This window comes from Aquila chrysaetos, chromosome 4 (assembly GCF_900496995.4).
Source record: "Aquila chrysaetos chrysaetos chromosome 4, bAquChr1.4, whole genome shotgun sequence".
Classification (NCBI taxonomy): domain Eukaryota; kingdom Metazoa; phylum Chordata; class Aves; order Accipitriformes; family Accipitridae; genus Aquila; species Aquila chrysaetos.
Window position 1 is genome coordinate 33851742 of NC_044007.1, and position 27286 is coordinate 33879027.

Below are 27286 nucleotides of genomic sequence, written 5' to 3' on the forward strand. Positions count from 1 at the left end.
AGGAGTCATGTCTTTGTTTTCTATCCTGAGGAGCAACGGGAAAGTGTACACAATGGCCATAACGCTATTATAGGCTTTGGAATTTTTAATTTAATTGTAATGGTGAAGAACTGTTGCATTACTCTCCTGTCTTCTTTCCACAGCTTTAATGAAACCACTGCAGCTGTTCTCCTTTTAAAAGCAAGATCAGCAATCTCATCTTGACAAAGCTACTGTGCAATATGTTTCTTTTGTTGTTGTTGTTTGTTGTTTTAGGAAAATGTTGTAAACATTATGCAAGATAGGCCTATTCCTTAGGCTACCTCTGCAAACAAATTTGGCTTCTTTTTTTTCCAGCCACCCTAGTTTGCACCTAGTTGTTCTAAGTGAACATTAATAGCTCACATTGGTGTGAGACAAGAACATGAACTGTAATTATCCTTCTAATTCTCACTTTCATACCATATTTCTACTACTCCACCTGGCACTGAGGTTCTGTAGTGATTACTTCATTAGTGACAAAGAATGGCCTAATCATTTAAAGTATTGCTAGAAAACTCTTGTTTGCCAGTACTAGGAGGAGGCACCAACTTTTCCCCTTTCTTTTTGGAGAAAGGTGCATCTGAATGACAGTAACCCAGTGAACATTAGAGCATTAATCACCTCCCTTTGTCTCATCTATGCAAAGTAGGATTAGATTTAAAATGATGACTGCTTAATCCCTTTGATTTTCTTTTACTAAATAAATATTAATCTACAAATCAATCAGATCCTGTATTATAACACACACAATATACACTATGAAAGGTTATGTAAATTACACTCAATTTTACAAGCATGCCACTAATGAAAAGAGCCCCCATGCTTTCCCTTTTCACCCCCAAAATCCCTATTAAATTTGGAAGTTCAAGTTAATAATCCTGCTAAATATAAAGCTTAGCTATTGAATCCATATTCCTTTTTCCTTTAAAGAAACTCTCTGCATCAATAATTTTAGGAATTAATAAATCATATTTACTGTGTTTATTCATATGCCAATACTCCCAATCTGTAAAGCTTTCACTGTTTAATCTCTTTAACTCTGACCAAAGTTAGTTTACATTAGATGTTGTTTTAAACTCACATGGAACTAAATTAAATAGAAGCAGCTAGAAAATTAATCCTAATTGTCTTCACGTAAAATCACACTGCCTGGATCTGTCACCTGTTCTCAGGCACTATGGAAGAGATAGTTTGCATTCACAGCTTTTAAGAAAAAAATTACAGAAATGTAGGGTTTTGCTTCATTAAACTTAGGCCTAATTTAAGAAAAATGTAATATTAACATAAGTAAGTATACTAAAAATACTTTAATGACATAAAATAGAGTAGTATAATCTTTCAAAGTGTGAATTATCACAAACTTTGTGATTTTACTGAAGTCTGGATGTGTCCTCTGTCAGCACATTCAGAAGGTAAGACTGAATTGCAAAACTAACAAATAATGACTAGGGAGTCAAAGTGGCTCTACGATATTCACCTAACCTCTTTGTTGTTTCAAAACCAACTGTGAAATAAATGTTACAGTACTTTTTTGTTTGCCTAATACTGATTTTCTTGCATGCTAAAAATGCTGCAATTATCTTTCTAAAAGTTATCACAAGGCAGGTAGTCAACCAAACATTCCAGTTCTCGGGGAGATACTACAACTCCAGATGACTTCAGAAAGAGTCCTGATGAAAACAAAAAATAAAGAATCATGCTTTTGAGCACATTTACAAGAGTGCAAGGCTATTCCAATTATGCATCTGAAAAAAAAAAAAAAGCTGTGGGTATTGTAAATCATATTAAACATTTAAATATTACTCTGTATTAAAATCAGCCTGGTCAGTGAAAATACAGGACGTTTTTTAAACAGTTTAGTTATTAATAAACCATTTGTTTTTTCTAGAATATTATCATGGCAAATTTGTTTCGTATTGCCAAGATCAGCTGGGCATTTTGTTTTTATTATGCATAGTCTTTTGTCATTTTTTTGCTCTGCAAGTTAATTTGACTGCTGTGCATAAGTGAAGTGAGCAATTCAGTAATTAACTTTTGTGTTTTAAAATGTATGAACTTTAATTAGATTTCATTATAAACAAACAAATGTCAACCATAATTATAAGCTCCTTGGTTTAACCACATATTATCCCTTTTCAAACAAACTTGATGTCAGACAAATTAAAATCAAGCAGCCAGCAATTTTGAGTTGAATTTTACATGATTTGCCAGTAACCTGATTACTTTAACTTCAATATCATTACAGGAAAAGTATTTCAGGAAAAATAATTACAAGAATTCCAACAGGAGACAAGCTTAATTGCATTGATTCAAAAGATGCATGTATATAGGAACCATGCTGAAGGAATAATGTTATCTTAAATCTACAGTTACTATTAAAATGATATTGTCTGGCATGAAAAAGGCAATTTGAGATTGGTGTCTGGAAAAGCAGAGATACAAAACTAACTGAAATAATTATCTTTACGCCATTATACTTTAAGCAACAAAATATCAATGTGGAACAACTTCAAGGCATGAAGGTTTGCAGGTTTATTTACTGACTGGTGTATCTATTAGTACCAGGAACAAGTGGAGCTGTCAGGACATAATGAAGGTAAATGATTAGTTAGCACAGAGACTGAGCTCTTCTTCAATGCAATAAGAGTTAATTAAAGTTTACCACCAAACATCAACCAAAGCAGGATGTTGATCAGGTTTCAGCATTAAGTGCAAACAGACAATGGTTGGCAGCAATTAGTGCAGCTATCAAATGACATGCAATGATAATTATACATTTAAAACAGCTAAAGGGCTTGTGGAAGGGAGGGAAGAATTTCATCAGCTTCTTTGACTACGTACAGTCAAAGTGCAGGAAACAGGTATCAGATATTTCACTTCAATACTGTAAATCAATAGAATTAAACAAAAAAAAAAAAAAAAAAAAAAAAAGGTTGTACAAGCACATTATCTGAAAGAGGACAATTCACCGTACATGAAATGGAAGAAATCTGCAGACGACTCCTAACAAAGATAAGTACTAGTTAGATTAAATAAATTACTTTGCTGCTGCCACTCACACTGACACGCATAAACAGAGAAGTGTTTGGGGTTTAAAGGCTAGTAGCTGCAGCTTTATTACATGTTTCTATGCCAGACTCGAGGTTACCTGGTATCTTTAGTCCCTGTGGCCACGTTCATAGCACGAGAAGGCCCAGAAGGACCACGGGCCTGAAGCCCGTGACCACAAAAGGTAGTTTCACATGCTAGCTCCAAGCCCGCTGCGAGGAAGCCTAGGCTTACCAGAGGCGATTACCTGGTATCTGAGCCACAGCCTAAGGCTCTGCCACACGTCCCCTGCTCTCCACCCACTCCGATCAGCATACGTACTAGTTCTGCCTGCTCCCAAACTTCTGCCCAAGTTTTGGGAAAGAAAAAGGAAGCGAGAGCTTTCCACCACGGCCGAACACCGTGCAGCGCACGGTAGCAGCACAGACACACTAATAACCCAGAGCACAGCGAGGGCCGGTGCTGTCCTCTGCCACGCTGCTCTGTTTCGAAGGCCTTGCATAATGGTGGCAGCTACCAGATCAGTGATACAATGGAGCCGATACCAAACTTAATTTTCTCCTCAGCCTTCCATTAAATCCAAAGGAAAGATGATAAACTTGAGGCAGCACCTCTAATAGCAACATCAAACATAGGAAAAACTGCTCTCAGCCCAGTGCTGACAGTCTGCTGAACCCCCTCGGCACAGATCTGTGAAGTTAAAACACCCCCAATTCTGCAATATCAAACACACGGGAGCAAAACAAGTAAATATCCCTTCCACAGGCAAATAGCCGTTATTAACTGGTGTAGCCAGACAGACAATTATCTACACACGTCTAGTATTCAGATAATTCCTCAGTAACCGCTCCATGCACTGGACATGGAATAACTCACTCCCGCTCATTCCTCTTGGGCTGGCATAGTGCAGGTAATGGGATTACCTGGTTAAACACCTAGGCAGTTCCACAGCAGCTGAATATGTCTGGCAAGTAGGATCCCCACCTCAAAGAAATCAAGATTTCTTCAGCATTTTTATGGACAACGTAGCGGCAAAAGCACCCTGCTCTTCCTAGGCGTGTAACAGGAAGCAAGACGAGGCTTACCAAAAGGCAAGTAGCGGGTTTCCAAGAAAGCTAAGCTCAACAAATTAAAACCTGATGATGAGAGGGGCAAAGGAGTTAGACAGTAGGACTCCTTGCTGCAGGATACCATTAAGATAATGAATTTACCAAGGTTAAAAAACAGAATGGAAACTGGCTGCCAAAAGTATTCAGAGTTATTCTAATGAATGTGAACAACAAAAAAAAAATTGTAAGGGATATTAAACCTTGCTCTTCAGAGGTCTAAAAAATTTGCATTTGCGATCATGTCAAGGCAGGCATATACAATAGGTTATCCTACATCTGCCTACTGTGATATTCTTCAGAAACATATTGTACAGACCAGTCAAAGAGAGAAGAGGCTAGCCATACCAGAGTCCCAGTTTGGCAATCAATATGTCCCTATAGTATGAATTACGCCTCTTGAGTAAAGGAGTGTCTACAGCAGGGAGACTGCCCTTATCTTTTATTTGAACTAACCCATGCAAAAAGATCATCAACATCAGTTCGTATTTAAATATGTTATATTAATTTCCACTGTGTCAAATTCAGAAAACCTTCTTTTAAGATTGTGAAGACTGTGTTTATTTTAAATGCACTTTTTTTTTTTAGAAGCAAACCCACGTACATATGCAAAAAGCATTAAGAGGGTTTTGTTATAATGTTGGCTACCAATTGTGATTTTTGTTGGAATGTGTGTACATTCACGTTGCTAAAATTATTTTAATAAAATGCCTTACTGTTTTGCATAGTTCCTGGGCTGCAGCCTGGAGCAGTTCTACAGATTTTTTTTCCCTAACAAACCTCATTTTCCCAACTAATTCTGTTATGCTAGGGATTTGTGCACAGAGTTGGCTAATCCCAGTATTTCCCTAGAGCTGCATCTAAGCTATGGCCCACTCCCAGCACAAAAGTGTCTCCAAAAGCCCTTTCGCCCCCTTCAGCACTGATACACTCATTGGTCCTGACATTTTCACTTCAGCCATGACAAATGAGCTGATGGCTGTGATCAGATTGCACACGAGGACTGCTTTATCAAAGACGTATCATTAACTCTCATCACTGTCTTCCATTATGACTCTTTTGGTCAAATCTGTTGTGAAAATGCAAGTCAGTTTAAAAACATAACCTAAACATAGCAACAAACAAACTTCATTAAAAAGCAGAAAAGCAAACCAGACTCAGACGGGATCAGAAAGAGACTAGCGTTAACTAAATGTTTCTCTGGGGATTTAAGTAACTGTACTCAACCTCTGCCCCAGTGCAAACATGGCAGTTGACCGTCTTCGAAAGGTCCCTTCCCCCATCACGGACTGCGAGCACTACTTTGCCTTTTTTAGAGAAACAAAAATAAAGCAGCAGCAATCAAATATGCCTTAAAAACAAAGTCAACTTTTTTCTTTTCTTTTTTTTCTTTTTGGTCTCTGAACTACTTCACATTTCTGTGTGTCTGCTTTTATCAAAATACGTTTCTCAAATGAATCCCTTAAAGAATATAATTTTTTTGCTTGAATCGCAGCCACATAATCATACTGTTTTCTGACTCACATTAAAAACACCAACATAAAGCGCTGTCTGAAACGGAAATCTCTCAGTTCACTACGAATACCACAACCTTTCTGTCAAGTTAGAACCTAAGTTCCAGTTACACAGTTCTTGTTACATCTAGAGGGCTTACAAAGTATATATTTGTTGTAACCTCTTCTAGCAATTCATCTGAGAATACACATCTAGCGGAGTCAACTGTAACACAACAGATCTTGGGAATGGAGGTCATGCTTTGAGATAAAGTGCTATTCACTTTTGGACCATGCAAGAAGCTCTTTATTCCTGTTCTTATTGGCATCAGTTCCCCCTTACCAGAGCAAGAACAAAGCCAAGTGCTCGTGTGAGGTTTATGAATAAATCAGAGGTGAGCCACTTTAAGTGCTGCCCATGATTTCCTTGTTGACAGTGAGCACTTAAACAGGCTTCTATGACCAGCAACTCCTGGCAAACCTTAATGGCTCCTAATCTGTACCCTGCTTCATTTCAGGAAAGAAATGACCCACCCCAATTTTTCTCAAGTCTTCACCTTTTGGGCAACTACTGTCCCACCTTTTTAGAAATTCACATTCAGGGACTGTCCCATTTCAGTGCCAAGTTTTCACGTAACACACAACATAAAAATCACCATTTTCTTCCTAGAAAACAAATGACAGCTAATAAAATATTATTACACTGTGCAGCCTGAGTAATTCCCAGACAAACCATTACACAATTCAGCGTTTGTTTAAATTGCATAGATTTTTAAATGAACCTAAAAGATTTCTAATATATTTCCCTCCAATTATTAAAATAATGTAAAAAATATGCTGAGACCAGATTCAACCCTTCTGTACAGCTACAGCTGAAACCAGGAATGTTTATAAATCACTGCCATTGTATGTATTTAAAAAATTCAAACAGCCTCAAAATCTATTTTTAAATAATGATAACATTGAAAAACAAACTGATATCAACCAGTAAACTCAGTGCCGGCCGAAACAACTCCGGTCCAGAAAGAATAACATCCAATTGTGGCGAGACACTAGGTGTTTCAGTATGTACGTCTTTGATGCACAAAACCACTCAGAGACCTATGCTGTTCCACATTAAAGCAGCAGCCTGCATGGAGAATACAGTTCAACATGGAATGAAATCCTTCATTTTTAAGGTCTCCCCCCCTCCCACACCCCCTTTTTGGACGTGTCACAATCTCCAGATGGCTGAATTGACTCTGTAGTAGCTGGGTTATTGTCAGGCTCCCAGTTTCTGCTATATTTAAATACTAACATTTTTTGACTCCATTGTCTCCTGTTGCCTTTCCACCCACTCGGGGAAAAAAAAAGTTGTGACCGCACCGCTCTGCCCTGTGATTTCAGCCAGTGCTGCCCGCCGCAGGGCCGGGGCCGGGGCTGGGGCCGGGGCCAGGCAGCGGCCGCCCGGCAGCCCTGACCCGCCGCTGCTTGAATTGCGGCCGGTGCCTTCAGTAGATGACACTCTTCTTTGCAAGGGCCTGATCCAAACCTGGGGAAATCAATCAGGCGGCGCTGGACTTCAGAAGAGGCCCTCGGTCAAAACTGGAAACTGCAGCAGCGCTGGGGAAACCACCCATCAAGCGCAAGAGAAATTCACGGGCTGGAGCAGGTGGGACTTAAAACTCCAGTGATGCTTTTCACTGAAGCTGAAATGCCTGTCCCAGTGCACTGGCTGACGACCCAGTGAGAAATCATATTTTGCCTCCCTACAGCAATTGGTTGCTCCTGCCGGAAAAAGTCCCGAAGCACATTGCTGTGCTGCAGCAGAGTGGCTCATGGTTGTGCACAGGGTGACACTTCCCACCCCAGAGATGGCTGCACTGCAATGGCAAAGAAAGTGATTTTTTTGGTGAGCAGCTCATAAAACTCAAAGGAACTGAGGGACTGAGGGGTCACATTTGCCATATAGCTAAATAATTTATTTTAGAAATGTTACATTTTCTTTAATTTAAACCCTCAGTGCTGTAAACAAAATCAATAACCATATTTCAATATTAAAAAAAAACAAAAACAAAAACATAAAAGGACCAGAGTGAAACCTACAGGAATAAGTTCCCTGTTTAAGGAGCTACTTTTCACTCAGAACCTCGTTTTCTGGAGTGGGGAAGGCACGCGAAATATTAGGTATTAAACAAGGAGAAACTCTTATTTGAAGGTGGACAGCCATGGCTTCTCACACAGGAAAACCACCTGCATTTGAAACCGCCATGTAACACTTGGCAAATCCAAGGATTTTTTTCCCCTCTCTTCTTACAAAAGCTCTCACCCTCCAAATACCAAAAATCAAAGGATCCTCCCCAACAAGTGAAGGGAAAGAAGAAAGTTATGTTTTTGTTATTCTTCAAAAAGAGATTATTCTGATCCGTTACACTACCATCTTCCAGAACACGTGTGGAAATAACTGGGATTACTTCAGGTTTCCATCAGTTCCCCAAACACTGGAGCACTACCAGTGACAGGTGCCTTGTCATCTCAGATTAGGTGAATTTATAAGGCAGCCTCAGTGTCAAAACAGGGAGGAGCAAGCCTTTAGCAGCTGCCGCTCCCAGAGCCTCAGCTCTGCTATTACCTGGTAAAAGGAACAGAATTGCCCCCCATCAGCCTCTCTGGAAAACCTCTTTCTTTCTTACAGACCCTCTGGTGCCTTCTGCACCAAGCACATCATCCTTAAAAATGGAAATGGTAGCGCAAAAAGAGGACACGAAACCTCTTAAATTTGATTTTGTGGGATTATTGTCAACTGGTTAACTAAAGGCCTGATTCTTTTCCTGCTAATATCAAGACTGTATGTCTTGCCAGTTTTACACCCGTATTACTCCTCTGATTTCAGGGGAATTATTGTTAATTTAGTCTGGGGTGAATCGGAAGAATCTGGTTCTTTTGGGTTTACATGTCCTAGGCTCACGTCAACACAGGCATTTTGTAAGAATTTCTTTGTTTCAGAAGCAGAATGCTTGTCCATTTAAATACAGTTTTAGATGTACATCTAGTGTGTGCATCACTTGTTCTGCAGCCTATATGGTAAATGTTTGTTTTCAGAGTCACCATGGTCTATCATGTATATACAGCCTTTAGTTTGTGAACTATTGACCTGAAGGACTATAACACCTTCTTAGGAGCTGGTACAGCCTACCAGATCACTGTGAGTGCTAAAAGTCCGCTAAATTTGTCTGTAAAGAGATCCCAGTTTCTGGGCATCTTTAAAATTGTTCTCAAAAGTACCAAAAGCAAATAAAATATAATTTAGACAAATTACCTTCTAAATCTCTCTCTCTCTCTCTTTTTTTTTTTAATAGAAAGCTGGTTCCAAGTAACATGAACATATAAAAGAGCATCTTGATATGGCAAACTTTTATTTTGATCATATAACTTAGTTAAACCATCCCTCAGAATATTTTAAGCAGAAAAAGTCATTCCTCAACAAGACTGCCATATTTCAGGCTGGTACAAACTTTTCTGGCTTAGTTTGGAACTCAGCAAAAGCTGCAGTAATAATGAAAATACTGGTATAAAAGTGCTAAAGAGTGACTATTAAAAAAGGAATAGAGTAATATGTATTAAACACTAAGCCTGCTGCCCTTATTTATGTAAAACAAGTTTATCTCTACAAGTCTGCTGAACCCTGCTATCAATAAATGTGTTTATTACCCCTTTCAAAACCAACAACAAATCTCAACAACAACCAAACAGAACCTACTAGGTTTGTTTTACCTACTAGGTAAAAGCAACCTATACCTGTCTTTTAGTTTCTTCTATCTGTTCACAGAAACATATTCTGCGCTACATCTTATTCTTTAAATTCTTGAATCCCAGTATCTCAGTGTGCCGGGTTTCTGCCCATTCAGTAAGAATGCAGACATCACATAAGTTATTATTAACCATGTGTTATCCAGTTCTACAGTGGCTGGAACTTTGCCAGAGACAACACATGGTGCTTGGTTAACAATATTTTAAAATATAAATGAATTTATTTTTTAAATTAACACATTTTTCTTATGGAAATACACTAATAAGCTGTTCCCAGAATGAAAGAATATCCCCTAAGCATGTTCCTTTAAGAGAAGTTTTAAGGAATTTCATAAAGTTAGCAGTAAAACATTCTCAAACTCCATAGACGGTCTTTAACTTCATCTTAAAAGAGAATTTTTGTGACTTTATTTTTACCAAGCACTTTCTGCATTTACAGTTTTACTTCAGTTATCCCTAAATAATCCTGATTTCTTAGAGGTATCTCTAACTGTTTAAATATTCTCAGATCAAGCCCAATACTGAACTAAGAAGCATGTACAAATAAATGTTCTACAAACTAAAAAAATTCCCCCAAACAAGTTAATATGTAGTCTAACTACCAACAGTTTTCCACAGTAGCTCTAACTCGGTAATTATGTTGACCTGAAAAAAAGAGCTCCTATTTAATATGCATACATACAAATAATTATTCACACTGCATTTGATTTACATACGTACAAAAGAACCACTTCCCACTTTCAAAAGTGGCTCAACACTTATGGTATTTTAACTGCCCTAATTACTGTTGAGAGAACATAATTAGAAGCACTGATCACATTGTCAACAGCTAACCAGTTGCAGCCCCGTCTGGGGGCCTGATCCTGCTCCAGCTGCAGTCAGTGGGGGCTACACTGATGGCAGGAGGAAGCCGGGGCCCTTCTTGCCACCTGAATCTACTGGAATCCCACTGTTTTAAACCACCTGAGTAGGCTGATGCAGTCACGCCGAAAACCCCGCTCCTTATGTGTGTGCATCAATTTCCATTTCGGTAAGCTTTCTCTGTTTTCAAAGCCGAACGAAGAGAGTCATTTTTTCCCCAGCAAGGCTCCTGTACCACTTAAACACTTAGCACTGAGTCAGAATTCATAACTTTTTCCAAAAGAGAAGTAGTTTAATAATTAAAACAGATATTGACTAAACCCTGCTTCCTTGAATACCAAACTTTATTAGATTATTATGCGTTGATGCATAATTTCCATTGGCAACTTCTAAAATAGCTCCTTCCCTCCCTGCCACCCCCCCTCCTCCCTCTTTCTTTCCCCCAAGCAAAGTGCTGGGAATCCTCGATGCCCAATAGTCAATATTTGGTTTGCCTGTCATGTTCCTGGAGCTCCCCTCTGCACAAACCTGTGTTTCTCATCCTCTCGCTGCACTACTCTCCTACATATTACTTCACATGAGGATGGAAACTCGGGGCATCTTAGCAAGTTGCTAAAATCTGAGCTTCTGCTTGTTTTCTCAAGTCTTGGACAAACATAACTTTAGGGAGAGCTGAACATAGGCATAAAGAAAGAGGAGCCTGCATTTTCATCTTCCTTTCATCTCAGTCATTCAGTCAACCATTCAGTGCCCTATTCAACAGAGCTTTTCATTATGCAAAAAAATGCTAATCCTTTTCCGATGCTTTCACACTTGTATAAACCCCCATTCCTTCGACTGAAAAGCAATTATATCAGTTTACCTTTCTGTCAAAAACAGGATTAATATTCCAATACCAGAATCTCCTTTATTTTCCTATCTTTTGCTTTAGGAAACTAGAGATTATTAGTGGAGGTATTCCTTAGAGCAAGAATACATTATTTTAAATATGATTATTTTAGCCAAAGCAAGAGGGGGGAGGGGGAGGGAGAGAAAAAACTTCAGTTGCTGCGGAAACTCTTTTCAGTGACAGAACTGACCTTCCCTTTGCAGAGGCCTGAATAGAATGAGCCTCACTCTGGTCTATTAATCAGAAACAAATTATGAAAGAATGTGGCTGGACTGGTTGACACTATCCTGTCTTGGGAGACTCAGTAACAGCCTAGTAACAATGTCCTCTTCATGGGTAATGAACAGCCATGACAAATGGGGCAGAGAAACTATTTATTTGCATATGCAAATTCTCACACAAGGGAAACATGTACAAACAAGTGTCATTGTAAGGTGGATTAGGCAAACAACGCTTTCTTTTTAGGACATTCTGCAGCCCAGAACATTAGTCAGCACAATTAAACCAGTCTCCATGGAGACTAATGAAATTTCACCATGGTATGAGTTAAATTAGATAGCTAGTTATGTGTTTTCACAATCCAACTTGAAATCCATTATTGTTTCAGAACAATACAGCAATTGTGCCTGGCTGATCTTTGCCAGCTCAACAAGCTCCTAAGTTGACAATTTGCATATGTTAATATAATTAAGCACTAATTACATGAAACTTGTACATATTCACATGCACTTTCCCTGGGCGCTTCTCAGTTTGAACCTTGGCCAAGTCTTTAACCCTTTGAATGAATTTGGAGCAGCAAAGCTCTGCCTTCTGGGTACAGCCCCAAGGCAGATGCAGAAAAGCTCTTCATTTATAAACACAAAGCTTAACCTGGCTTCTCATATTTCTATCAACAAGGCTAGAAAACATTTTTGTATGTCTTGGGGTAGGAGAAAGGTGTGTGGGGCGGGGGAGCTGGAATGGAAGTTCTTTAAAGACCCAGCTCTGGTACCCTTTTTGCATATGAAAACACAAATATTTACCAACATAACAGGTTACAAACACATGTATTGCCATTATCACAGGTTCTTCAAGACCCGAATTGTCAAAAACTAGACTGGGTTTTACGTCAGTGCTCTCAGAGCCACGAAAATGGGAATGAGAAAAGGAAAAAAGAGCAAGCAGTAACTAATGAGCTTTACATAAATATATGCAGAGGCAATTAAGCAGTGTTAATTACTATGACAGCAGTTAATTGAATATAATTAGATATTTTAAGCTACTGACTAAGGCATAGTTAAGATTAATTTTATTGAGATTAATTGTAAATAAGAATAGATTAACTCTGTGTTTTGACAGGCATAAAAAGTAGTTCTGCAAATTAACTAGGAGAGCAGAAACTAGCACAAAAATCATATATTATTTTAATGTCACACCTCAGAATCATCTGCTCAATAAACATGACTTTTCAAACCCAAACAGACAGGAATCTTGAAGAAAAACAAACAGCTTGCAGAGATTAAAGAGCCTTTTGTCCTTTTTCATGTGCATTTCTTTTAGCAGACTAAATTAAGCGAGTCTGGTGTACGTTTTTAGGAAGGAACATTTCACACTGAATGGAAAAAATGTTCTATCACATATGAAATTCATGCAGCTGTGCGGAACTTGGTCCAGATGGTGTAAGACTATAAAACAACACTAAATGATAGACAGTAGGGCCTTCCCAAGATTATGTGATAAAGTCACAACCTCATATTTTGACCTAAATTTTCTGTCATGTATTGTTTCCTTCCAGATCAGATAGCTCCATTTTAATTTTTAACCAATCCTGAATATTCAATAGAAACTCTTAATAAACATTGCTGATAAGCATCTGAGCAGAAATCATGACATATTTACAAAACGCCCCTTAGCTTCATTAAAACAATGCTGAGTCCGAAGTGCAGAAAACAGTGCCCTGGCTCTCCCCACAATACTAAACTGTTCACACCACTTATCTTAAATAGGTAAAAATGCCTGGTTTTAAATATGCTTCAAAGAAAACCCAAAACACAGTCTACCAGCAGATTAATTCATGCATGCTGTTTAAGAAAATTAACAACAAGGCTGAAGAATGCTGAACAAATCACTAATAAGAAAGGAGCTTCAATTGATTTTGAAATAAATCAATAGGTGATTAACACAATATTTTTAAAGCAGTAGAATGTATATATATTATACAAACATATATATTATATTTTCAATACCTTTTTAGCTCTTAATCGAACATGGGCTTTACAACAGTGAGCATGTCCCTATATTGACTATCAACTTCTTTGGAATGCCTTTAGTCTTTTATAACGAAAATCCAAAAACGGTCTGTGAAACAAGGCTACGACAAGCCATTCTGCAGTGAAAGATTTTAAATCATCCAGCCTCTTCTAATAGACTTGAGACTTATTGAGGTAGAAACCATAAAAAATGAAGAAGGGAAATTTAATCCCTGAAATATTGATTTGCACATTAATATCATATAGGCAGAGGGCAATTTGGCTTCATGGAAATGACACATTGTCGACCCTTGGTGAAGTCAGAGCCAATCTAACTGCTGAACATGTCTGAATCTCAAGAGTTATTAAGGGCTTCCCTTCTTGCCTTTATGACTTTTCTTCAGCCTACCAATGCAATCTTAAATGTATTATCTTTAAGAAATAATTGTAAAACCTCAGGGGTTTTCCAGTTAATGGAAGGGAGGCTAAACCACATCAGATTCTGAAATGCAACATTAAACCCTTGCAATCAACAAAACCACCTCAATTCTCATCCATCCAGTGCAGGATCTAATATTGTTATTAGAGATAATCAAATTTCATTGTGTAAATTTAGGCTCATGGTCAGAATGGAAGCAGTAAATTCTGCAATATTAAACAGTGATTTCTCTCGGCCCCCTTTATATGTTCTTTGCTGGTGCATCATCTTCACAAATAAACCTAAACTATTCAAAAACCGAGGAACACAACCACCTTCCTATTCTGAAAGATGCACGCAATGTCATTTCTCATCTCCCCAGCTTTCCTTTAGTTTTAACTTGATCTAGCGGATAAGTTTCATTTTAGAGAATAATAAAGCAGTATCACTGCATAAACCAAACAGCAGGTACTATTGCTGTGACTTACACAGATGGTTTACCTGACCTTTCTTTGTTCCTTGGGTAGGTTTCACTTTTGCAGATTTACGACTTTTCCCTCTATATTTCATTGACCCTCTATGTTCATTATCATAAAAATGAAAACTATTGGATACATGTTTATGTTGACGAAGTCCAAAAAGCCCACGACTAAAGGATAAAGAGATGCTACAATGCACTGTGTGGATCTCTAGATCGTACACTATAAATATTCAAGCACAGATAGCACGAATAACTGAATAATCCTGGTGAGCCCCAGCTCTGGAGCCAGGTGCAAGAGGTTAAAACAGCTGGCTAGCCATCTTTTATTTTGTGTGCCTTCCTACCGGCTGAAACCACAAACCCTGAAAACTAGCAGATATTCCCTCAAGGTTGATTGTCTGATTTTTTTCATTTCAACCAGTTTAGTAGGATCCCCCAGTCGAGAAAAGAGAGAAACTCCTTAAATACAGTCGGTTGAATAGGAAGTGGAGCAACGATGATTAAGGCTCTTCCCCCACACACACACCCCCCAACCTTCAACCCCCCGTTTATTTCCACAATCTTCTTTGTGCACCTTCCCATCCAAATGTTTGTATTCCTTATTTCAAAGAAAAGCACTCCGGATCGTTCTGTCAGTTTTGCCAGTAAATATAAAGTAAAACAAGTGTTGATGGCACTGAGAGTGTTACATACCCAGGCTGTGTTTTTGCATTGCTCTCAATGGAAGCGATCGATGCCCATGTCACAGTCGCGTCCCAATCGCAGCCAAGTCTCTGCCTCAATCTAACCAACAACAGGCAGGGCTGCAAAGGCTTCTCACTACCTCTTCCATCCATCCACCACCAAACTAAAAATATAATGCTACATATGATCTTTTTAAACACTCCACCACCGCTCCTAAGGATCGAGCCACTGCAAATCCAGGGGAAACACAATTGAAAAAAAAAAAAAAAAACCACCATCAAAAAAAACACCCTCACAGCAACCACCCCAAAAGCACGCGAGCCCTCTCCTTCCACTCTCTTTCTCGCTCTCCTCCTGCCAACTACATAATCCTTGATTAAAAACGGAACAAGGCTAATAAAGAGAAAATTTAAAAAAAAAAAAAAAAAAAAAAAGAGGAGGACGGAATGGAGCCGAGGAAATGCAACTGTCAGAAAACGGGATGGTCAGACTTCCTGAGTGAACCTGCCTGTGTCTGGCTTAATGTAAATCCACCATCTTCAGCCTGGCAAGTTGTCTTTCGGTTGGGCTTTTTTTTTTTTTTTTTTTTTTTTTTTTTTTTTTTTTTTTTGGTGGGGAGGGGGGTGTTATGTTTGCGATCTCTGCCTTGGTACCTAAGGAGGAAGAGGAGGAGGAGGGTGTGTTATTGAATGGTGGCTAAAGCCTCCTCGGGACGGCGCTGAGGTGAAACAGGCTGAACCCGACTGATGTGGCTCCTCTCTCGGTTGGACCCAGTGCCCTAAGCAGCCGAGGAGAGACCCCCGGCCGCCCGGCTCGCAGGTAACAAAAGAAATACCAACCCGTGCATTTTCTGCTGCCGCTGCTGGGGAGGCTGGGGGGGGGGGGGGGGGGGGGGGGGGAAGAAGAAGATGCAGGAGGGGAGGAGTGGAGGGGAACCACCGTAAGTTGGCATCGGATGGGGGGAAAGTTTATTAGCATTTTTGCAGGAAATTTCATGTAAGGCGAGAGGGGGAAGCAGGGACGCGTCTGCCATTAGCCGCCGTGATGGGAAGGGATGCACTTGATTCTGGCACGAGCAGTTAGACAGAGCAGGAACCGAACTGCCTTCTCTCTGTTTATGAGCTTTTTCTTTTTTTTTTTTTTCGGTTGGCTGGGGTTTTTTTGTGGTTTTTGTTTGTTTGTTTTTTTTTTTAAAGACCTTAGTCCTCGGTTTAAAAAAAAAAAAAAAAACAGACGCCTGTCCCGCAAAACAACCGCCCCCCAACCCCCCCGCCTTTTCAAAAATCTCAGAAACGCTGCTCTGAAAGAAGTAGCCCCCGACCCTGCCCGCCAGGAGTCTTTCCTGCGGCGCGGAGCGGCGCGGCGCGGCTCGGCTTGGCACGGCGCGGCGGGGATGCCGGGGGCTCCAGCGGCGCACGGCCGGCAGCCGCTGCCCGCGGGCAGCCGCGCATCCCCGCCGGCGGGGCCGCGCCGCTCCGCTCCGCGCCGGGCCGGGCCGGGCCGGGCCGGGTCGGGTCGGGTCGGGTCGGGTCGGGTCGGGTCGGGTCGCCTCCCCGCGCCGTGCGGCGAAACTGACAGAGAGGCAGGGCGCGCTCCTAACGGGCTCCTCTTCCTCCTGCTGCCAGAGACGGCAGCCAGCAGCGCGATCCTCTTGCGCGCACACGCACACACACACAGAGACACACTCGCACACACACTCGCACAGCCACCCCTGCCTCTGCTCCTGAGAAACCTACCTGCAAAATAAAAGGGGAGGGGGGGGAGAGGGGAAAAAGCACCCCACACCTCCTGTACAAACGCACGCAGCCAGGGTCCCCATTGCCCTGCTGGCATCCTCCCCCCCCGCCCGAAAACGAAAGTTTGGGAGGCCGAGGGGGGTGGAGATGGGGAGGGAAGGAGGGTGGGAGAGCGGAATGCGCCTTCAAAAAGCACCTCAAAGTTTTGGGGGGACCGAGCTGCGAAACAAGAGTGCGAGCTCTGAAGGGGCTGGCAGGCGATGACTTCTGACAGCCGTAACGTCTTTCCTAATCTGACAGTATTCCCCCCCCTCCCCGAGCTCCCTACCAAAAAAGAGCGAAATAAAAAGTGGGGGGCACCCTCCGAACCTCTTCTGCAAACTGAGCAGGGTCCTCCACTTAATCCGAAAGTTACAGCCCGAAAGAGAAAAAAAACAAACCCACAGCCCCAAACCAAAACAAAAAAAATACACAAACAAAACGTAACCCCCGGAATAAAAGAGGAAGGGAGAGAGAGAAAGAAAGAAGGGAGAGAAAAAAAAGCAGCCCCTCTTTCCCAAATGAGAGCAAATACTGTACCTAAAAATGGGGAAACAGGCAGAAAAAGGGGGGAGAGAGAGAGGGGAGAGATACATGGGATCTGGGGATGTGAGTGTGTGTGTGTATGTGAGAGAGAGAGAAAGAGGCACAGAGAGAGGGGGAGAGAGAGAGAGAGCGAGAGCGAAATATCAAAGATTGTGCAAGATCAGCCTGGAAAGATAATCGATACTCGACCTAAATTTAACACAAACTACTCAATAAAAGTTAAAGAAAAAACTTACTTTCCATTTCCCCTTGCAGTTCCTACTGGATCTTCGCCTCTTTTTTTTGTTTTGCTTTATTTACTTAACAGCTGATCACATCCAAGTAAACGAGAGAAGGTTCATTAAAAAAATAATAAAAAAAAATAATCCTCCAACTTTATTGGGTGAAAATAAAAATGATTGAGCAAGAAGTGGGGGGCATGGAGCGGTCCTTTGGGGTCCGGGAGTTGTTAAAGCATGTGCCGACCGCGGTCTCGCTGTTTGGTTGTGAAGGGGTTGGGAAAAGGAGGAAAGGAAATGAAAATCCGATATGTCTTTATTCTGCTAATTATTATCGTTTTAGCCCTGTTTAAAAAAATGGCTGATTAAGTTGAGTGCGCATGTCTTTGTGTGTCTATTCCCGATATGCACTCTGGGAATGAGAGAGAGAGAGAGAGAGAGAGAGAGAGAGGAGAGAGAGGGAGAGAGAGCGAGAGAGAGGGAGAGAGAGGGAGAGGGAGAGGAGAGCGAAGAGGAGAGGGAGAGGTGTAATTAGTGAGGTGATCAACATTCTCCGGGCTGCAAATGACGCGCAGCCCCGGAGCCGGGGAAGCCGGAGCTGCCGCGGCTGCCGGCCGGGGGCTCGCCGGGGCTGCGGGAGCCACACAGAGCTCAGCCCAGAGAAGAAGGGGCAGCAGAAAAGAGCTCGTGGATACAAACACAAGTCTGCAAACTTCATTAGTAACACAGACACACACGCACAGGCACACAGAGTAGATGGCTAGGGAAAATTAAAAAAAAAAAAAGGAAAAAAAAAAAAGAAAGAAGCGGGGGGGGGGGGGGGGGGCCGGCAGACTTTCTCTTTTAACTGTTCGGGAACTTAAAAGAAACGGGTCCAAATTAATTATTCCATCAGGGAGATTTTTCTTTCTGTCTGTCTGCCTGTCTGTCTGTCTTTCTCTTCCCTTTTCTCTCTTTTAATGGGGATTTAATGAAAAATATATGTTTGCAATGGGATAATGAATGTACGACACCTCTGTAAAAGGAAAGATAATACATCTAAGACAGGAAATAACTGCCCATATGGAGATAAAGATGGATTTATTTACACATACACACATGCGCGCACTCACATCCTACATCGTATTTACACATATGCACATACACTCCGCATACACACGGTCACACAAAACATAACACACTTTATTTGGTGGCTGCCATGTAATTGCTTGGAGATACCAACAAAGTAAAAAGCAAAGCCTTCCAGAATATACAATATCAACTGTAAACAGCCTTATCAAAATGAAGTAAATATCAGCCCAGGGAAAGAGTCTTTTTGCATACAATACAGGTTTCATGCATATACATGCATCATCTTCCACTTTCCCTCCAAGTATTGATATTTTATTAATATTTTATCTACTATATTTTACAAGACACATTTCATTCAGGGAGGGGGGGGGATTATTATGATGAAAACTAGGGTAAAATGTACAGATGTCATTATAAATCGGAATCTTCTACAAATATTTTCCTGTGTGGGATTTAAGAAGATTGCTTCTCATTTGAAAATCTAATTATCTTAACCTAATACTGCAGATGTGAATATGACTGACACTTTCATTAAAAGATAATTAACTAAAACTAGGAAAAGACATACTTTAAAATACCCCCTACTGAAGATAAAAACATGACTATTCAAAGAGCATCCAAATACACTGCAGGAACACGTGCAGATTTTTGATAATGCTATTCCAGAAACGGGTAGACCAGAAATGGTCACTAAGTCACAGGTACATGCAAGAGATATTTACAGTACCAAGGACCCCGTGCAGGTGAACCATAACCTTAGAGCTGACATGCCTTTGAAGTTTGTGATTCCTGCGATACACGTCAAAACCTTGTCTTAGGCCTTAACCACCAAAACCAGCAGGAAGGTTTTATCACAACCTTCCATTAAAAGCACGCACACACAACAACAAACCAGCAAAAACCTGGATGGCAGAAATAGGCACCTCTCTGGGCCCTAAACCTTCTACTCCAGGAGAATGTTTTGCAAGTACTGGAACTAACGCTAATAGGAAAATCCCCACCTGATGATGAATTAAGGCTGCCCTTAAGGAAGCACAGGCCAGTGTCAGGGAACCGAGTTGCTAAAAGCAGATGTTTAAGGTCAGAGTGAAGGTCCTGATAGTTTTGGAGGGGGGGGGGGGGGGAAAGGTCTTTGGAAAGGGGAGGGAAAAAAAAAGACAAATATAAAAATCGCCAGCCTGAAAGTACGGCTATTCCAAAAATCGGAGCCTGCCAATAAAGAGGGGAACATAGAAGGAGCCCTACCCCAATCCAGAGAAACCTTACTTCAAACTTCAGGAAAATCTCCAAGACTCGAACTTAAGGAAAAGTCGGGGGCACTTGAGGGTTCGTAAGAGCAACTTTATTCCTTTTTCAAACCTCACCTAAGCATTGCACCAGCTCATCAATGAAAAAAATGTGAGCGTATGTATGCAGATTTCCACAGGCACTGCACCCTGTGAATGAAGGTAATAAGGAAAGTAGCGATATTTTGCATCGTTGTTTACACGGTGGAAAAAAAATGCAAACAAAGAGTGAAAATGAAATCTCTGAAACCCGTTTATAGTTATCAGATTGAGGGGGTATGATGGAAAGAGGGCTTTTAGGCTTAAATTGTAGACGAAACGGGACTCTTAGATAGAAGGATGCATTGTCCATTCAAGTGTATGCCTGAAGGATGGTAACCCATTTCCTAAGACTGAAGACAATTAAATACAAAGTGATGAAGAAACACCTGAGAACAATACATCTATTTCAAATTCAAGTGAAGAAACACGTATACTTAATGTCACAGAAGAATAAGGAAACGAAGATAATTTAGTTTTAAAGTCGTCCCCCCGCACCTCCCCCACCACCTCCTTTATTCCTAGTGCTTTTTTCCTGGTGAAACATCAATATCATTAATGTCATTAATGTCAAAACACCAAACGTCAGAACAGTCAAGTCATTCTTTTTTGGCTGTAGATTTTTTCCCTTTCTCTCTTCTTGGAGGGGGATATAGGTTTATGGTGTTCTTGAGTTACAGCTAAAGGAACAAAGAGGGGGGAGGATACAGGCAGGAATTGCGAGAGGGGAGTCCACATTTTTCAGTGTTTCTTCTGCCACTGTTTACTGTCCTTCCTTACGTTTTAAATCCCCCCCCCCCCCCCTCTTTTTCTCTCTCCCTAAAAATAGTAGCTATCGGGGGTGTGTGCGCGTGTGTGCGTGTGTGTGTGTGTAGGGGAAAAAAAAAAAGGCACTACGGGATGTTAACAGTTTAGAAGAAACCCGGGGATCGCCACGTAGCTAGGAAAAATCGAAGAAGGTTAATTCCGGGAGGCAGCAGCAGCAGCAGCAGCAGCAGCAGGTTTGTGGGATGTGATAAGAGCGGAGCGCGGCGCGGGCTGGGGGAGGCAGGCGAGGGGGACCCGGGGCCGGCCGCCGCGGCTGCGGTGGGAGCCGGCGGGCGGCGGGCGGCGGGCGGGCTCCCCGGCGGCGCGGCCCGGCCCGGCCCGGCCCGGCCCGGCTCCCGCTCCCGCTCCCCTCTCTCCTCCCTCTCTCGCTCAGCTGATCGCCCCAGAAGACTCTCGCCTAACCTCTCAGCTCCTCTCCTCTGGTCTCGGTGGACCCCCCGCCCACCTCCTCCGAACTTCTCCTGCAGGCACCGTTACACGTTTGGGGTTTTTTTTCGAGCCTCCTGTTGAAACCACAAAAAGCTCTTCATAGTGACGTTACATTTCAAAGAGAGGGAAGGGAGAAAAAATAAAAAAAAAAGCCCTCAGCCTTTTCTGTCCTCCACCACCTCCAGCCTCAGCCCCAAGGAAAACTTGTTGGCCTGGGCGAGACGAATCTGGTGGGGGCTGGAGCCCGAGACTGACCATTCTCTGATAGACAAAGAAATCCTAGCCCAAACCGGGCTCTCTTACACCACGTCTCTCCTCCGCCAAGCTCATTTCACTCCCTAAATCTGCGCTGCGGACACACAGGGGCACAAGGATCTGCATAATTACAGCCACAGCCGCTCCCCTTTTTAATAAACCGACATAATTCCCTAATAAACGTCCCCTTCCCCCACCTTCTCCTGTCCCCAGACCCCAACCCAAGGGAAAGGGGATCCGTGTCTTTTTACTGCGTTCCCTAAGTCCATAGATGAGCTCAGTTTGAAACGAGGTATTACAAGATTTCAGTGTTACAGACCCTTTATCTGAGCTACAGACACTTTCAGATCCCCAGCCCCCACCTCCTCTCCTTTTTGTTGTCTCTTCTCCTCCCGGGGGCTATTTGACAAAGGCAGTGTGTTAACTAACATTTTTGTTTAACTCAGCAACTTCTTTTCAAAACATACTTAAACCTGATAGCAATCTCTTGTACTTTTTTTTTCTTTTTCTTTTCTTTTTTTTTTCCTTTCCCGAGATGAAATTGACTTTGAACCCAAAGCGTTTGGCTATTATTAATTATTTCTTTCTTTGCAGGTATCACGTATACAAATCCATTCTTAATTTACAATGCCCCCCCCCCCCCCATCATCAAACACATTCCAGTACACACTAAAAAAGGGCTGGGGGAGGAACGGGGGATGGAAGGGGGGGGGGAGAAAACAAAAATCCCCGATCTGATTCCTGGAAAGTTTTGTTCGAAAAAGAAATAAAACAACGATAACATATTGCATTTCAATTATGCCCTCACTGCCCCTGATTTGGCATTCCCCTACTGAAAGTGCGTCTAACGAGCAGTGACCTAAGACAAAAATCACAGCCGAATAGTATAGACATCTCGCTGAGATTTTGAGCTAAATAGTGCCGTTCCCGATTGGCTTTTGTCGTTGTTGTTGTTATTTTGGCTGGAGCCGCACAAAAACGCGCACCCGGACTTTACTATAAATAAAAGCCTTCCAGGTCTAAGTCTGCTGCCGGCGTTTCCTCCGGAGCCTTAACAGCCCCTTTTCAGCTCCTTTCTTGGGCAGATCGCGGGGATTAAATGCCCTGAACCTGAGCTCCTGGCCTTGGATGGGAAGGGAAAGAAAAAGGGAGAGGGAGAGAGAGAAAGGAGAGGGTGAAGGAGCCAGGCGCCCTCTGGGCTTTCAGAGGTCAGCGCTTTGACAGTGCTCTGACCTCCCTCCCCTCCCGGCAACCACCCCAGTGTTTATAAACAAAAACAGTCAGGACTAGCCCCAAACAATAGCAATTCACCAACTTCACAGGCACTTCACTAGCTCTTATGCAAATCGAGGAAAACGACCGCTTACCACCGCTCCCCCCCCCCCCCCCCCCCCGCATCCCCTCCAGAAAGCCCAAGAGCATATTTCCAGCAGTGATATATCCAAGGGAAAAATTTTACATTCTATCCGGGAAAAGGACAAAAAGAGACTTCAGAAATAAAACGGTTCTGGTAGAAAGACAGACAAAAAGGGAGAAAAAGCCAATAAAACTACCGATCTTACTGCAGAAAGAGGAAAGTTATGAAATATTTATACCTAAATCCAACAATCCACACTGCCAATAAAACAGGAATCTTTGTTGTGTAGACAATATGCTAAACTACCTCTGCGACAAACAGCGATTATAAAACAACCAGGAAAAGTTATTTTCGCCCAAGGAGCCAAGTTTTCAAAGAAAACGTGTGGATTTTACAGCTAAATAAAAGCCACCACCTCTGTGTTATCCGTAAAAACTACACATAAATTAAAAGCACCGTTAAAAGAAAAAAACCTTCCAGCAAGCAAGCAGCACATCTGATCTGACTTACAAAAAAGTATAATTAAAACCATCTTTAATTACAAAAAGCAGCAAGCGAAAACTAAATGAATCAATGCTTTCTCCCCAAAATGTTGTCCGCCAAGGTATAGAAATGATAGTTCTATAGTCCTGCATTAAAGCGTAACTGAAACTCCACTGTTCAGGAATTGATTACGCGATAAGGAAAAAAAAAAAAAAACGTAAAAGAAAAAAAAAAAGGTCCTAATGATTTTCAAACTTTTGTTTAAAAATGATGAAGATCAGAAAAGGTTGGAGGAAAAGTTAAAGGAAATATACCTCAAGAGAAAAAAGACCATCTCCTTTTCTTCTTTGTCTATCAGTCTCCAGTTAAAGCATATGGAAAATGTTTTCAAAATGCCTAGATTTGGCACATTGTCATTGCAAAGAGAGGAGCGCAGTGATGCTGTTATAGAAAATGGGAAATAAATTCAGGATTGGGTGCTGCCTCCTTCAATGCGGATTTATCTAAGTTTAATTTAATATTCCGCAATCACTGTATGATCGCATATAATTCACCAAGATCTTTAAGGGCTTTGCCTAAATATGTTGACCACAGGCACAAAGTAATTTAATCAGATTATTTCCTTCTTTTATTTGTGTTTATTTTTCTCATTAAAAACACTTTAAATTGCAATTGTAAATAATAGAAATGATGGAATATTAGGTCTGGGGTGAACAAACGCTCAGAGAAGGCATTAGCTTTATTAAAATCATTGTGAACGTAAAATCAAAAAGCACAAAATGGTTGTTTGTAAAACACTAAACCTTTAATCGATTTATTGGCATTCCGATCGATTAGATAAACGGAAATCTATAGTAAACATAAAAGCATTTAAAATATTTTTCTCTCATTTATAAACAAAACTTTTCTTTTCAGTAGAAAAAAATGATTATCAAACGACTAACAGGAAATTCTTCAGATATCAAATTACGATAATAAAATTATTTCCACATGGAAAGGGATAATGACAATGATGATAGTAATTATAATAATGAATAATTCAACAGCCCTTTGACATATATGGAAGAGCCTGGTTCAAAAACAGCTTTTGAAGGGGGCTACTTTTAGGGGATTTTTTTAAAAAAAATTGAATTTTGAGGCTGAAATGCTTAGATCAAGTGGCAGTTTAGGTGCAAGTGAGAAAGTTGCGTTAATTTTTTCCTGCATTTTTCAGGCGGGAGCGTTCACTTTGACATCGCCCTTTAAATTAAGTTACCACTCATTAGCAGAAAAAAATGTATGTAAATATATAAGCTACCCCTGAAATTGTGAGGGGAAAACTGTGTCTTCACGCCAGGGCGATGGGGACGGGGACCCTTTACCTTATAATTTAAACGATTTGCCTAGCTCGCAGTGTACCTTCCAGATTACAGAAAAATTCTGCGAGCAATAATGTATTTGACCATTTAAGTGAAAGAACACAATTTATTTAGAGGTGGAAGGTGGGGAACTGCAAGCCGGAGAAATGCAGCAATCAGAGCTTGTGGCATTCTGGCTGTGCGAAGAGGAAGTGTTGCTGTAACGGGTATTATGTTTATTTGATAAAGAAAATCAATGAAAGTGGCTGTAAAGTAGTTAGTGAGGCGTGTGTTTGGGACTCGGGTTGAATAGTGACTCCAGCGGGCTGGTCGATGAGCTCTAAGAGCTCTGGAAATCTAACCTAACCCTCAGAGTGAGCTCTCTCTCACTCAGTGCTGCACCTTCCCTGGGCTGGGAGACTTCAGTCCTTGTCTCCTCCCTCTGTCTCCTTCCTTCTCTCCCCACATCCCTCCCTCTGTCCCTCCTTCCCTCTCTCCCAGTTCTCCGCTCCCGCTTTCCTTCTTCCCATCCGCTCCAACCAGTCCCTCTCCCAGGTTTATTTGCTCTCCTTAATCTCTCCCATTCTCTCATTCTCTCTTCCCATGTCTGCCGTAGCTGTTTCCTCCCTATCCAGCTGGTCCTCTGAGTTTTCCTGTACTCTTGGAAGCCTTCCTCCTCCTCTAATTCTCTTCCTCCCCTCTCAGGTCGCTGTATTCCTAAGTTTTCTTCCAGCCTTTTTCCTGTCTGTCTTCACCAGCCAGATTTATCTCTTATTTTGGATTGGTTCCTCTGGACATGTGCTATATTAGTAATTATCCCTACTCATTTCCCTTTCACACACCCATGCTGAAGAGATGAGCGCACCACTCTCTTTCCTCACTTGGGATATTTTAAACATTGCCTAATCTTCAGTGGTGCTGTATTTTAGACCTTCTGCAGCTATTTCCCCCTTTTCTCCCGCTAATCTTCATTCCCTCTAATTTACAACAGAAATGTTTCTCCTCCTCCTTTTCATTTCCTACTTTACAATTTCCTTTGGGGTTTCTAAATAGCAGTGTGTCCTTTGCATTTCCCTACCCCCATGTCCTTCACTGTTTCACTTCAGCTATTTTATTTACCCGGTTGCTAGAGGAATATTTCTTTCCTTAACAAGTTTATCTCCCTGTCTTTCAGCCCCAGCCTATAAAAAAGAAAGAGAAAAAAAAAAAAAAAAAGGGAAGGAAAAAAAAAAAAACAAGTTGAGCTTGTGGCTCTTTTCTGCGAAGTAACTTGGTTTCAAACTTCTGGTTTGGATTATGTGTCATTATCTATTTTCCCTTATCGCATCTCCCGTTGCCCTCCCCACCCCCCTTCGCTAATAACATCTTTAGTGTGGTCAATCTTAAATATGGCAGATCTCTGAAAAATGCTTCCTCTCCAGCTCTCTGCTGGAATTCATTACTCTCCCCACTCTTCCCACCGCGCCGCGTCTGCGGGGCCCGGCGCGGCCCGGTGCGCGGAGCCCCGCGGAACACCCCCCCCCCCCAACCTCAGAGCCGCCGCGGGGATGCGCCGCGTCCGCTCCCCGCCGCCCGCCCGCAGCCGCCGGGCAGCGCCCCCGCGCCGCGGAGCCCGCGCTATGGCAACGCCGGGGACCGCGCGGGGACCGGCCGCAGGCGCTGCGCTCCCGCGGGGCCCCGCCGCCCGCCGCGGAGGAGCAGCGACGCCTCCGGCGGCGGGTGGGGGGGGGCGGCCGGGGCAGGCAGCCCGCGGGGGGGGTTGGGAGGGGGGAGCCGTCCCCTCCGCGGGCCCGGCAGGTGCGAGGGCTCCGCGGCGGGAGAAGCGCGCCCCGCGCGGCTCCGCGCAGGAGGGCGCAAACTGCCCAGCGCTGCGTGCCCTCCGCCGGCGACGGCAGCATCCCCTCGGCGGGGAGGAGGTCAGCTTTCCCAGCCGGTCTACCTGCCCTCGTTTGTCCGAGGGGCAGAAGGTGGGGTTTGGGGTCTGGTTCTTCTTAACTCTTTTTCTTTTTTTCCCCTCCCCTTTCTTTCTTTTTCTTGGCCTTTTTCCTTGTTGTGCCCTGATCGTCTGGAGTGGGATCTAGATGAGGGATCCCCCCTGGCGAAGTCACTCATGTGCTGCTGGCTGTGACACATGCTACGTGTGTCGCCTTTGTATGGTCCTGGTTGGGCCACATGCACTTAGCCTGCAGTTTATTGCGGGATTTGTTTTTCGTGTGCGTAGTGAGTGCTGGAATAAAAAAGCGTTTCAAAGGGTACCGCTAGAGTTGACGTTTCAGGCCTGCTCTGGGTTTTAAATACACCTTAACCCGAGGAAATGATTGTTCCAGGTTAAGTGGCCCTACCCTGTCCTTTGTTTCATTATTTGGGTTCTTCTGTTTTGTTCCTGTGACAATTCTTTTTAAGAAGCTGGAGGAAGAAATCTGTTTTATTAATTTCATCCATGTTGACTGAAACATTTTCACTGTTTTACATATGGCTGGAGTTATGTTTAGACTCACTTCTCTATAGGTTACACGCACGAAGCGAACAGAATGGGCCCGATCCTGCCAGTCCCTTCTTGAGTGAGTAAACGTCAATCTGGCCCATTGTCAGAAACTCTCGCTACCGTCAGGGCCTCCGGTTGGTGTGAAGTCTGATAAAATGG

At 42.3% G+C, this 27286-nt stretch overlaps 1 protein-coding gene and 1 long non-coding RNA gene across 8 annotated transcripts in view; one reads left to right on the forward strand and one right to left on the reverse strand.

The window, feature by feature from the left end:
- The window catches only part of ZFHX4 (zinc finger homeobox 4), a 158333-nt gene extending 134462 nt beyond the window's left edge, over positions 1-23871 (reverse strand). For 2 of the 6 annotated variants that reach the window (XM_030011805.2, XM_030011798.2), the window contains exon 1: positions 17576-17845. The gene's annotated coding sequence lies outside the window, so the exon portion shown is untranslated. Of the gene's footprint in view, positions 1-3992; positions 4016-10846; positions 10892-15027; positions 15111-17575; positions 17846-23619 lie in introns of those variants that run through there. The other 4 variants (XM_030011801.2, XM_030011800.2, XM_030011802.2 and 1 more) reach the window with 4 other exon arrangements.
- The window catches only part of LOC115340325, a 32102-nt gene continuing 20123 nt past the window's right edge, over positions 15308-27286 (forward strand). The window contains exons 1-2 of one of the 2 annotated variants that reach the window (XR_003923019.2): positions 15308-15837; positions 27151-27203. This is a non-coding gene — a long non-coding RNA (uncharacterized LOC115340325). The remainder of the gene's footprint in view (positions 15838-27150; positions 27204-27286) is intronic. The other variant, XR_003923018.2, reaches the window with a different exon arrangement.